The sequence below is a fragment of the Nannobrachium achirus genome (genome assembly GCF_963921795.1).
Source record: "Nannobrachium achirus genome assembly, chromosome: 14".
Lineage (NCBI taxonomy): Eukaryota > Metazoa > Chordata > Actinopteri > Myctophiformes > Myctophidae > Nannobrachium > Nannobrachium achirus.
In genome coordinates, this window is record NC_137821.1 from 24827400 (window position 1) to 24837776 (window position 10377).

Below are 10377 nucleotides of genomic sequence, written 5' to 3' on the forward strand. Positions count from 1 at the left end.
GGCTTTCTCTCTCCATTATCAAAGTTGCCCACCCCTGGTCTCGACAGTCAAAAATTTAGTTTACAAACAAATGCCCTATTTTCTTCATATAAGATGGTCAAAAGTATTTATTCTGCGTTCTCGATTTTTCACTTTCGATCCGATTACCGATATGGCAGAATCAATACCAATCCGATACCGATGCGATACAGATACCGATCCGATATAGCACATAGTTGATATATTTATTTATTAAATATACATATTTATGATCTGTCATTTTCGCTGTGATCCGATCTACGTTTTTTTTGGCCAATATCCCATCTGAAGATCACATCGGTGGCATCCTTAGTCAGAAGTAGCGCCCGAGGTTTCCACCCGACAGCGATGACATTTACAACGCTCGTCCCACAAATATAATCCGTACAAACACAACAGAGTGTTTGCTTCAAGTGATTCCACGGAGAGCATGGAGTTGCGTTGCAGCCCTAGTAGTGCACAATGTTAACATGACACTCATTGTTCTCAGCAAAACACATGTTGGCTTGCGTGTGCGTGCGTGTGCGTGCGTGTGTGTGTGTGTGTGTGTGTGTGTGTGTGTGTGTGTGCGTGTGTGTGCGCGTGTGTGTGTGTGTGTGTGTGTGTGTGTGTGTGTGTGTGTGTGTGTGTGCACTTGTATTACTATTCTTGCGAGGACCAAATGTCCCCACAAGTATAGTAGAATGTGAGGACACCGATCCTGGATCTTGGCCCTCACAAGATAAATGGTTGTTTTAAGACCTGGAAAGCATCCGTGTCACTTTACGTTTTAACCACTTTAACCATTATTTTATGCTTTGGCTACTAAAAAATAGCAGATCTACAAGCTCATATCCTGGCACAGAGTGCCGCGAGTTTTTTTTTTTACTCAAATCTTTGCTTCTGAGGGGTCCCTGGAACAAAATGTTTTTAGGATGGGGGACCGCGTTCCAAATACATATCATTTTAATACGTTTGAGAACCACTGATATAGAAAACATGGGTTTTTCAGAAAACTGTTTGGATTTAGGAGATATTTATAGAATCGGTCCTCGGGTATTAGGATTTGGCATTTATAGGTTAGTTTCATGGGTTTAGGGTTGGAGTTTTACATAGTTGTGCGGCGGGTTCATGAGCAAAATCGCGATATTTCGAATCCCCAGTACTCCGGTTAGGTTTAGGGTTAGGGTTAGGGTCAAGGTTTAGACTTATTCACCAGGTTAGCATTCACCTGCATCGGCAGGTTAGCGTTCACCAGCGTCGGTAGGTTAGTGTTTACCCACGACGGCAGGTTAGCGTTCACCGGCAATTTGGACTACTGGCCGCCCTCGGCAGGTTAGCGTTTAACCACGACGGCAGGTTAGCATTCACCTGCGTCGGCAAGTTAGCGTTCATCAGCGTTGGCAGGTTAGCGCTCATCAGCGTTAGCAGGTTAGCGTTCACCTGCGTCGGCAGGTTAGCGTTCACCCACAAGTCTACTGGCCACCGTAGGCAGGTTAGTGTTTACCCGCAACGGCAGGTTAGCGTTCACCGGCGATTCGGACTACTGGCCACTCGAAACAATGGCACATCAAAACATAAGTTCATGCACCGAAAATACAGCTGATCTATGTGACGTGCTGTGGACTTAGGAGCTTGTAGATCCGCTGTTGTTGGGCTTTTAGTTAAAAAGATTGGCCAAAACAAAACGGCATTCATAAAACCCCTGATCCCTTCCGACGCCGATGTCCTCAGAAGTATAGCGGTACGAGCGTGTGTGCGCATACGTGCATACGTGTACCATGTCAGTTCAACCCCCCGCGCCGCTAGCTGTCGGCTTCGCACATGTGCCGGCAGAGGTAATTTATTCACATCTGTATGTGCTAGCGTGTGTGTACGTACCATGTTTCCTCGTTCGCAGCACACACGCGACACATACATGTCTAGCTTTTTTCCTATAACGTGTTTCATATTTATTTTACGGCCCTTATAGCGGCCTCCCCTTTCTCTCTATCCTACCAAGGTTATCTGTGTCACGCCGCTTGTACTGTAACACTGTAGGTCAGAGCACGTCCAACATTAGCCAATCTAGATAAGGCTTACATCACCCTGGCTAACTGGCCTTAATGAACAACCACACACGCACGCACGCACGCACGCAGGCACGCGTCGTCACTGTCGGGCAGAAACCTCATATCTCCAAGTTTCAAATTTGTAAAAAAAAAAAATCGCAAAGAAGTAAAGCCCCGCTTCATCATATACAAGGCCGTCGCGCGAAAGTAGTGAAAACAGCCGATCTACGAGCACACAACGCCTCGCGCCGCGAGGCGTTGTGTGCTTGTAGATCGGCTGTTTTCGCTAGTTCAAATCATTTTTTTAAATGATAAATACAAAACAAAACGGTTTTGGACATACAAGGTCTCCGCCCGACAACAACGCAGAAATATAGAGGCTCCTTCTGCTCTCCAATCCCATCTGTTTGACACACAGAGGGAGGGTGGGGAGAGAGAGAGAGAGAGGGAGGGAGGGAGAGACAGAGAGAAGGGGGGGGGGGAGGTTGGCGAATGAGAACGAGGCCAGAGCAGCCAGAGAGAGAGAGAGAGAGAGGGGAGGAGAGGGGAGAAGGGGGGAGGGGCTGTTTAGAGAAAGGCAGCGAGAAAAAAAAAATCACAGGCAAGGCAGGCTGGGGGGTTGGGCTCCAAGCCTGTGTGTGTGTGTGTGTGTGTGTGTGTGTGTGTGTGTATGTGTGTGTGTGTGTGTGTGTGTGTGTGTGTATGTGTGTGTGTGTGTGAGAGAGAGAGAGAGAGAGGGAGAGAAAGCAGCGAGTGTGTATGTGTGTGTGTGTGTGTGTGCGTGCGTGTGTGTGTGTGTGTATGCTCTGTTCCCTTTTCCTTCCTTTGTTTGACTACTGAGTGGAAAAAGCAAGACTGAAACAGAGTGTGTGTGTGAGAGTGTGTGTGTGAGAGAGAGAGAGAGAGAGAGAGAGAGAGGGGGGGAGAGAAAGAGGGGGAGACAACTGATGAGAGAGGAGAGAGAGAGAGAGAGGAGAGAGAAGATCCTAAGCAAGAGACACACTCTCTTTTCCTTTTGAAAGGAGAGACAAAGAGGATTTTCTATTTTAGTCTATTTTTCCCCGTCTCTTTCCGCTCAGACAACGGGGACATTTTCACCCCCGTACAGCCCGCACCGTCCTGACAGCGGTGTCATCTTTTTGGGGTGCCGGCTGTATTGTGTATTTTTCTATTTTATTTTTCCTCTCTCTCCCCCCCGAGTGCATCGGGACTGTTGTGTGGGGAATATTCTTCCTCGGCCGTGTGTGTATGCATCCTGCTCGTTGTGTGCTGCTGTGTGTGTGCGAAGCGAGCGCCGCGCGCCAACGCCGCCCCGTGCGAGGCATTTAAAGGGAAGATATACACACACGGGGTACCACAAAGCCGGGAGCGAGGAGGAGGCGGCGTGGAGGAGAGAATCTGCTGAGCTAAGCCCCGTCGTCGCCGCTCGCTCGCTTGCTCCGACAACGACTCAAAAGGAAGAAGAAAGCCCTGGTACCTTCTCCTCTTCTCTTCTCTTGGATTGTACTACTGTTGTCACCGATCCCCCACACCTCCTTCATCCCCCTCCTGCTCGTCACATTGTCCACCTAAAACCTCACGGTAAGGACCCGGCTCCTGATATATATATATATATATAGACTGTATATATATATGACAAAAGCAGGAGAAAGTTGTGGTGTGGTCGGGTGGTGAAAAGATATCCAGGATTCGGGATAGCATGGTATCTATACTTGTAAGGGGTTTATGTGCCGGGGTTTGTTGTCATGTGTGCCGTCCGAAAAAACAGCCCGATCTACAAGCTCCACGACCACGTCACGTCCGTGACGTGTGGTGGAGCTTGTAGATCGTCTGTTTTCGAGGGGGGTTAAAGCGAGTACAAAAGCGAGTATGAAAGCCAAGGCGTTTTTAACAAGGACTAGGCGTGTGGAATGCTGCACAAAGGGAGACTGTATCGCTCCAGCTGGGCTGTGGACTGACTTGAATGTTTATGTCACCGGGGCTCTTTAAATGCCCCCGGCTGGTGTGTGTGTGTGTGTGTGTAGGGAGGGAGGGAGAGGGAGAGAGAGAGAGAGAGAGGGGGGAAGGAAAGAAAGGACATAAAACTTGTTTAATATTTCACCAGTGTGTCTTCCCCCCCCCCCCCCCCTCTTATTCCTCTTCCTTTCTCTCCCGTCTTCCTCGCTCTGTTGGTGCGTTTTCTTTACCTCGTGTCTTTCTCTAACCGTGGGTTATTTCTCTCTCTCTCTCTCTCTCTCTCTCTCTGTTTGGCGTTGCACTCAGTCATTCGGTGGAGGGTTCCTGGGTTGATTTAAATGCCAGCTTGCACAAAAGGCTTACTCTCTCTTCCGCTCGGTCTGCTCTGCCTCGCCGGTTTTCTTTCTCCTTCTCCCTCTCTTCTTTTTTCTTTAAAACCCTCGGTATTTCACCCTCTTAGCTCGCCACATCGCCTGGCTTCTTGTCTTGATGATATTGAAACGAGTGCGGGGGGCTTGTTGTGATTTTTGCTGCCAATTTTTTTTTTTTAAAGTGTGCTTTCAATTTGAGTTCACCAAGTGCTTACCCATCATCATCTCTTTTCGGTGCACAAACACGCTCATTCACAAATTCACAAACTGCTGTTTGCGAGCAGCAGCAGCAGCAGCAGTGTGCTGCCAGTCACATACAGTGTGCTATTATGTTCAAGGGCTTGGGAGCCCGCCGTGGTCATTATCTGGTCTGTGGTGGTCATCGCCTGTGTGTGTGTGTGTGTGTGTGTGTGTGTGTGTGTGTGTGTGTGTGTGTGTGTGTGTGTGTATGTGTGTGTGTGCGTGCGTGCGTGCGTGAGTGCGTGCGTGCGTGCGTGCGTGCGTGAGTGCGTGCGTGCGTGCACACACGTGCCTGCTCCTCCCTGTGTGAGCGTGTGAGAAACAGAACACTTGTGCCGGCGTCCGCCCGGAGCTAATATTGGTGTCAGTATTTGATTATGCATGTGTGCGCGTGTGTGTGTTTGTGTGTGTGTGTGTGTGTGTGTGTGTGTGTGTGTGTGTGTGTCTGTGTGCGAGCGCATGCTCGCGTGCACACGCAAGTGTGCCGCTGCGCGTTTGTGCATGCGCGCACGTTGCACTTGGCCCTAATTAAATCCTCGCCCGCAGTGTTAAAAGCAAGCAATCCAAACATTCATAAAAATAAAGCTCTCGGTAGCAACTGTGTGCACCGCCTCACCCAGTACTACTGTAAGATGATCCCCTCACTCCTACACACACACACACACACACGGACGCACGCACGCACGCACGCACACACGCACACACGCGCACACACACACACACACACACACACACAAGCCAAAATCACTACTCCTATCTCATCCAAGTTACTATTCCGATTTCACCCCCCCCCCGCCTTTCCCCTGTACTCTGGGGAATTTCCCTCCCTCCCTCTCTATCTCTCTCCCTCTCTTTCTCTCTCGCTCTCTCTCCCTCCCTCCCGGTCTCTGTCCCTCTCTTTCTCTCTCTCTCTCTCTCTCCCTCCCTCCCTGTCTCTCTCTCTCTCTTTCTCTCTCGCTCTCTCTTCATTTCCAACAAGCGGAAGTGGAGTATGTCTTATATACTCCAGCCTTTTAACGCTCTCTCTCTCTCTCTCTCTCTCTCTCTCTCTCTCTCTCTCTCTCTCCATCCCCTCGCCCGCCCTCCTCCTCCTCCTCTACTTCCTGTCCAGCTGTGTTTTTTTTTATTATCCAATAGCGGCGTGCCAATGCGCGGGTTCAGCCAGGGTCACCCAGCCTGTTGTTGGTGGCTGGAATAGATCACAGCCGGGGCCGGCTCGCCATCTGACAACAAGCCTTTTCTCCCTATTAGGAAATACTGTACGCGCGGCGCCACAACACGACGCGCGTCGTTCTTCCCTCTGTTTGCTGCTGCGGCTGCGGCGCGCCGGTTTCCCATGCGTGCACGAGCAGGACCGGGGGAGCAGATATGACAGGGGGAGGGAGGGAGTATGTGGTTAAGGGGGACTAAATTGATTTATGTTAACGCATTGAGAACGGGAATTATTGTATACCATAGCTATTGAAAAATAGCAGATATACAAGATATACAAGCTTGATATACAAGCTCGCCAAAGGTCCCTGATACATCATATTTTGAGACCGGGGTCGGCAGCCAGATACATGTAATTCAAGTGGTCCTTGATATGAAATGGTTTGAGAACCACTGATGTAGAAACGTGCGTTTTTCAAAAAACCTTAGAAGGATTTAGAAGAGATTTATAGAATTAGAACTTGCGCTAATGTTCACCATTTTTCAAAAATAGCAGATATACAAGCTCACAGCGCGGCACCGAGTGCCGCTATTTTTCAATGGTTAAAACATAAAACAATGGTTAAAGTACTAATGCATTGCCGGTCCAAACGGGTTAAGTTTGTGTTCCTCAGCATGGGGTCCAGGGACCACCACGTGGTCCACATGGTTCCGTTCCACCAGTTAAATAAACTCTGAGGTTTTTTAACAGCTTAGATTGGGGTCCCCGAGATAAAAAAGATTAGATGGAAAACGGGGGTCTGTGTGGTGGCCTATCTAATGCATATCAAAACCGGGGGTCCTTGAAACGAAACGGGGTTGAGAAACGTCCCCGAGGATGATTTATGCTACAGCCGGGTGAAATGGGATGCAGCTGTGCCGAGGTGGGATAAACATGTGTCGGAATAAAACCGGGGGTTGGTTTGGGTTACGATGCAAAGGGATGGAGTGCACACGAACGGGAGAGTGTTTTTTTGCAGGTCTTTCAGTCCGAGTGTATCAAAAAAGCAACTGGGTTAAGCGCCGTTGGTCCGACCAGTTTAACATTCACCAGCGTCGGCAGGTTAGCATTTCACCAGGTTAGCATTCACCAGCGTCAGCAGGTTAGCATTTCACCAGGTTATTATTCACCAGCATTAGTTTTACTGAGGTTGGAGTCAGGCTTAAGGTTAGGTTTAGGTGTATCTCCGTCTCCCCGACTTCCGTCAGTCACAAGCCGCCGCTGCCTTAACCCAGTTGCTTTTTTGATACAATCGGACTGAAAGACCTGCAAAGAACACTCTCCCGTATAGGAACATCCTATATGCCAGTGATTCTCAAACTTTTTTTGGCTGCAGTACCCCCTTATACTGATTTCTGAAACCATGGTACCCCTTTCACCTGACTGCAGCATTTTACTGCAGCATTTTAAGCTCCTCAAAAGTCCCGTTCCAATGCCAATTATGTCAAAAATAAGACGGCATAATGGCAAATAAACATTGCTTTCTATTCAATAGTTTTACTAATCAAGTTATTGATGTAAATTTGGTTTTAGAAATGTACAGATGAGAAGGTTCACACAAAGACTGTACATGTTTTATCATTAACCATAACAGTAAAATGCATATTACCATTTTCTCCTGTACCCCCTGCGGTTCCCCCCTTGTACCACTAGGGGTACACGTACCCCGATTTGAGAACCACTGTCCCATACAATGACTACGTTACGGATGTAACTTGGGTTCTATGAATACTGGATGACGCATGCGCGAGTCCAGTTGTATATCCAGGCGTTAACCACTGGAACCCTAGTTGACCGGAGTCCAACATGGCTCTGTACTAGGCCCCGTCTTGTTTTATGCCAATTATCTTCACTACAAAATAGCCAATCCACTTGAGCTTGCAGATTGGCTATTTCCGCTGAACGTTCACTCCAGAATAGGGATGCTAGGGTCCATGTGGTTAAAACACAGCTAGCAAGATATACAAGCTTGATATACAAGCTCGCCAAAGGTCCCTGATACATCATATTTTGAGATCGGGGGTCGGCAGCCAGATACATGTAATTCAAGTGGTCCTTGATATGAAATGGTTTGAGAACCACTGATGTAGAAACGTGCGTTTTTTCAAAAACCTCAGAAGGATTTAGAAGAGATTTATAGAATAGAACTTGCGCTAATGTTCACCATTTTTCAAAAATAGCAGATCTACAAGCTCGCAGCGCGGCACTCGGTGCCGCGCTGTGAGCTTGTACACTCGGTGCCGCGCTGTGAGCTTGTATATCTGCTATTTTTCAATGGTTAAAACATAAAACAATGGTTAAAGTACTAATGCATTACCGGTCTATTCTGATTGGCGGTCAGAATAGATGAAATAGAGTGGTATATAACATCGTACGACGTATAAGAATATAATCCTGTTTGCGGACCAGTAAGACTCCCTAATCGGGAGATAAGCGACCGTCAGGTAGCATGTAAAAATGGGCCTGATGGTGGCGCTAAATGGGCCAGATCCATGTTGATGACATGACTCGAGACATACTGTGTACCGCTTTGCGTGATTTTAGGGAAAAATCTGTAGGAGCAGTGTCCAAAAATGAAAGATGTGTGAGACCTGCCACTATTTTTGAAATATTTGGAAATATTTGGAGACGTTTCGCCTATAACGACATAACCGAAATAGGGAGAGATTATCAATAGATGTTATTATCCTATCAATTATCTATTTATCGGATTTATAATTGATTAAAATCGATCGCACATCTAATTTCCTGTATAGCGCCAGGCGTTATACGCCTCCCTGCCTTCTCCCCACCTCCCTCCCTCCCTCCATACCCCCGCTAGCCTGTCTGTCACGCCTCTCCTGTGTTCCTCTGCAGATGTGCACACACAGAGGGGGGAGTGTGTTTTTTTGTGATTGTGCGTGGCGTGCGTGCGCGTTGGTGTGTGCGCGCGCGTGTTCGTGCACACTCCCCAGCCTCGGGGGCAGCTCCCCGTGGCTGAAGGCTGGATTGTGCATTCATTGGAATGGGGAGGCTGAGATGGCGTTGTGAAAGAAGAAGAGTGGGGGGATGGGTGGGTGGGGGGTGATTGAGTGTGTGCTGCCTGGAGGAGGAGAAGAAAAAGGGGAGACAGAGGGAAGAGAGAGAGAGAGGGGGGAGTGGGGTGGGGTGGGGTGAGGGGGGCTGGCTTGGTGTTCGGGGGGTGGGGGGTGGGGGCAGACAAGCTGGAGGTGAGGTGAGGGGTGGATGGCTGGCTGGCTGGCGCCGGGGCCACGGTTTGAGGGCTGTGTCTGGGGAGAAATGGGGCTGGGGGGTATATGTGGTGCACCGTGCACAAACTGTGAGGGGAGAAGAGAATGTGAAAAGGCATTTTTTTACTTGAGTAAAACTATCAATACTGCAATGTAGAAATACTCTGTTGCAAGTAAAAGCCCGGTTTTACCAAAAGTGAAAGTACAAAAAGTTTGAAAATAGCAGATCTACAAGCTCAGCTTGTAGATCCAAGGTGTAATATAGGGCTAAATTGGTTAATGTATGCTTTATGATATTATAATGTAATGTCTGCAAATTAACTAGTAACTAAAGTTTTTGAAAATATTTAGTGCAATAAAAGTACAATATTTGGATCCGAGATGTAGTGGAGTAGAAGTAAAAGTATTGGAAATACTCAAATAAAGTACAAATACCTCAAAACTGTACTTAAGTACAGTACTTGAGTAAATGTACTTGGTTACTTTAGGGCTGGGGCTATATATGGTGCACTGTGCACAGATTGTGAGGGGAGAAGAGAATGTGAAAAGGGTCTCTCGGAGTTAAAGGACAACTTTAGTTTTTTACAACAAGGGTTCATATTTTAGATTATAATTTCAAGAATATAAAAGATGAGTGTTAGAATTATTTCATTTACTTCTTTCTATTGTTTTAGAGATTCTTATTTCAGTGGCTGGGGGCATGCGTACAAGTGGCTAAATATGTAATTTTACACAGAATAAGCCCATTCCCAAGATACAACGCAACCTTTCATGGTTGGATGTGACTTATGGGGGCTAGACGTGTTACTGTAAATAGCAATAAAGAAACTGCTGGCTTATTGTGTCTAAAAAGATATATTTAGCCACTTGTACGCATGCCCCCATGCGTACGCATGCCCCACTTTTTAGCACGGTAAACGCGATAAAACAATAGAACAAAGCAAATAAAAACAGTTTAACACTCACTTTTTCTTTTCTCTAATTACAATCTAAAATATGAACCCTTGTTGTAAAAGAAATAAGTTGTCCTTTAAATGACCACTCAGGGTTTTGCTGTGTCTGGCGTGGTGAGAGCTAGGGGTTATACTGGGGTAGGGGTTATACTGGGGTAGGGGTTATACTGGGGTTGGAGTCTGGAGTGAGATGAGTTTGGATGTGTGCTTTCTGACCAGGGCCCGGGGGTTAGTTAGTCTGCTAGTCGTAAAGGAATCAAACGCCTTTTGCTTTTGCAACAACAATATGGCGAGCGGTTTCATCCCTGCGGATGGAAAGTCGCAGTTTACCATGAGAAACGTCACAGCGTGTCCTCGTGTAGACGTGTACACGTGTATACGGTCTAT

At 47.4% G+C, this 10377-nt stretch overlaps 1 protein-coding gene across 4 annotated transcripts in view; it reads left to right on the top strand.

Moving 5' to 3' along the window:
* kdm6ba (lysine (K)-specific demethylase 6B, a) overlaps positions 1-10377 on the top strand; it is a 242263-nt gene that overhangs the window by 126488 nt on the left and 105398 nt on the right. Inside the window, exon 1 of one of the 4 annotated variants that reach the window (XM_080742374.1) lies at positions 3261-3629. The exons of the other annotated variants lie outside the window; for them this stretch is intronic. The gene's annotated coding sequence lies outside the window, so the exon portion shown is untranslated. Of the gene's footprint in view, positions 1-3260; positions 3630-10377 lie in introns of those variants that run through there. 4 annotated transcript variants of the gene reach the window in all.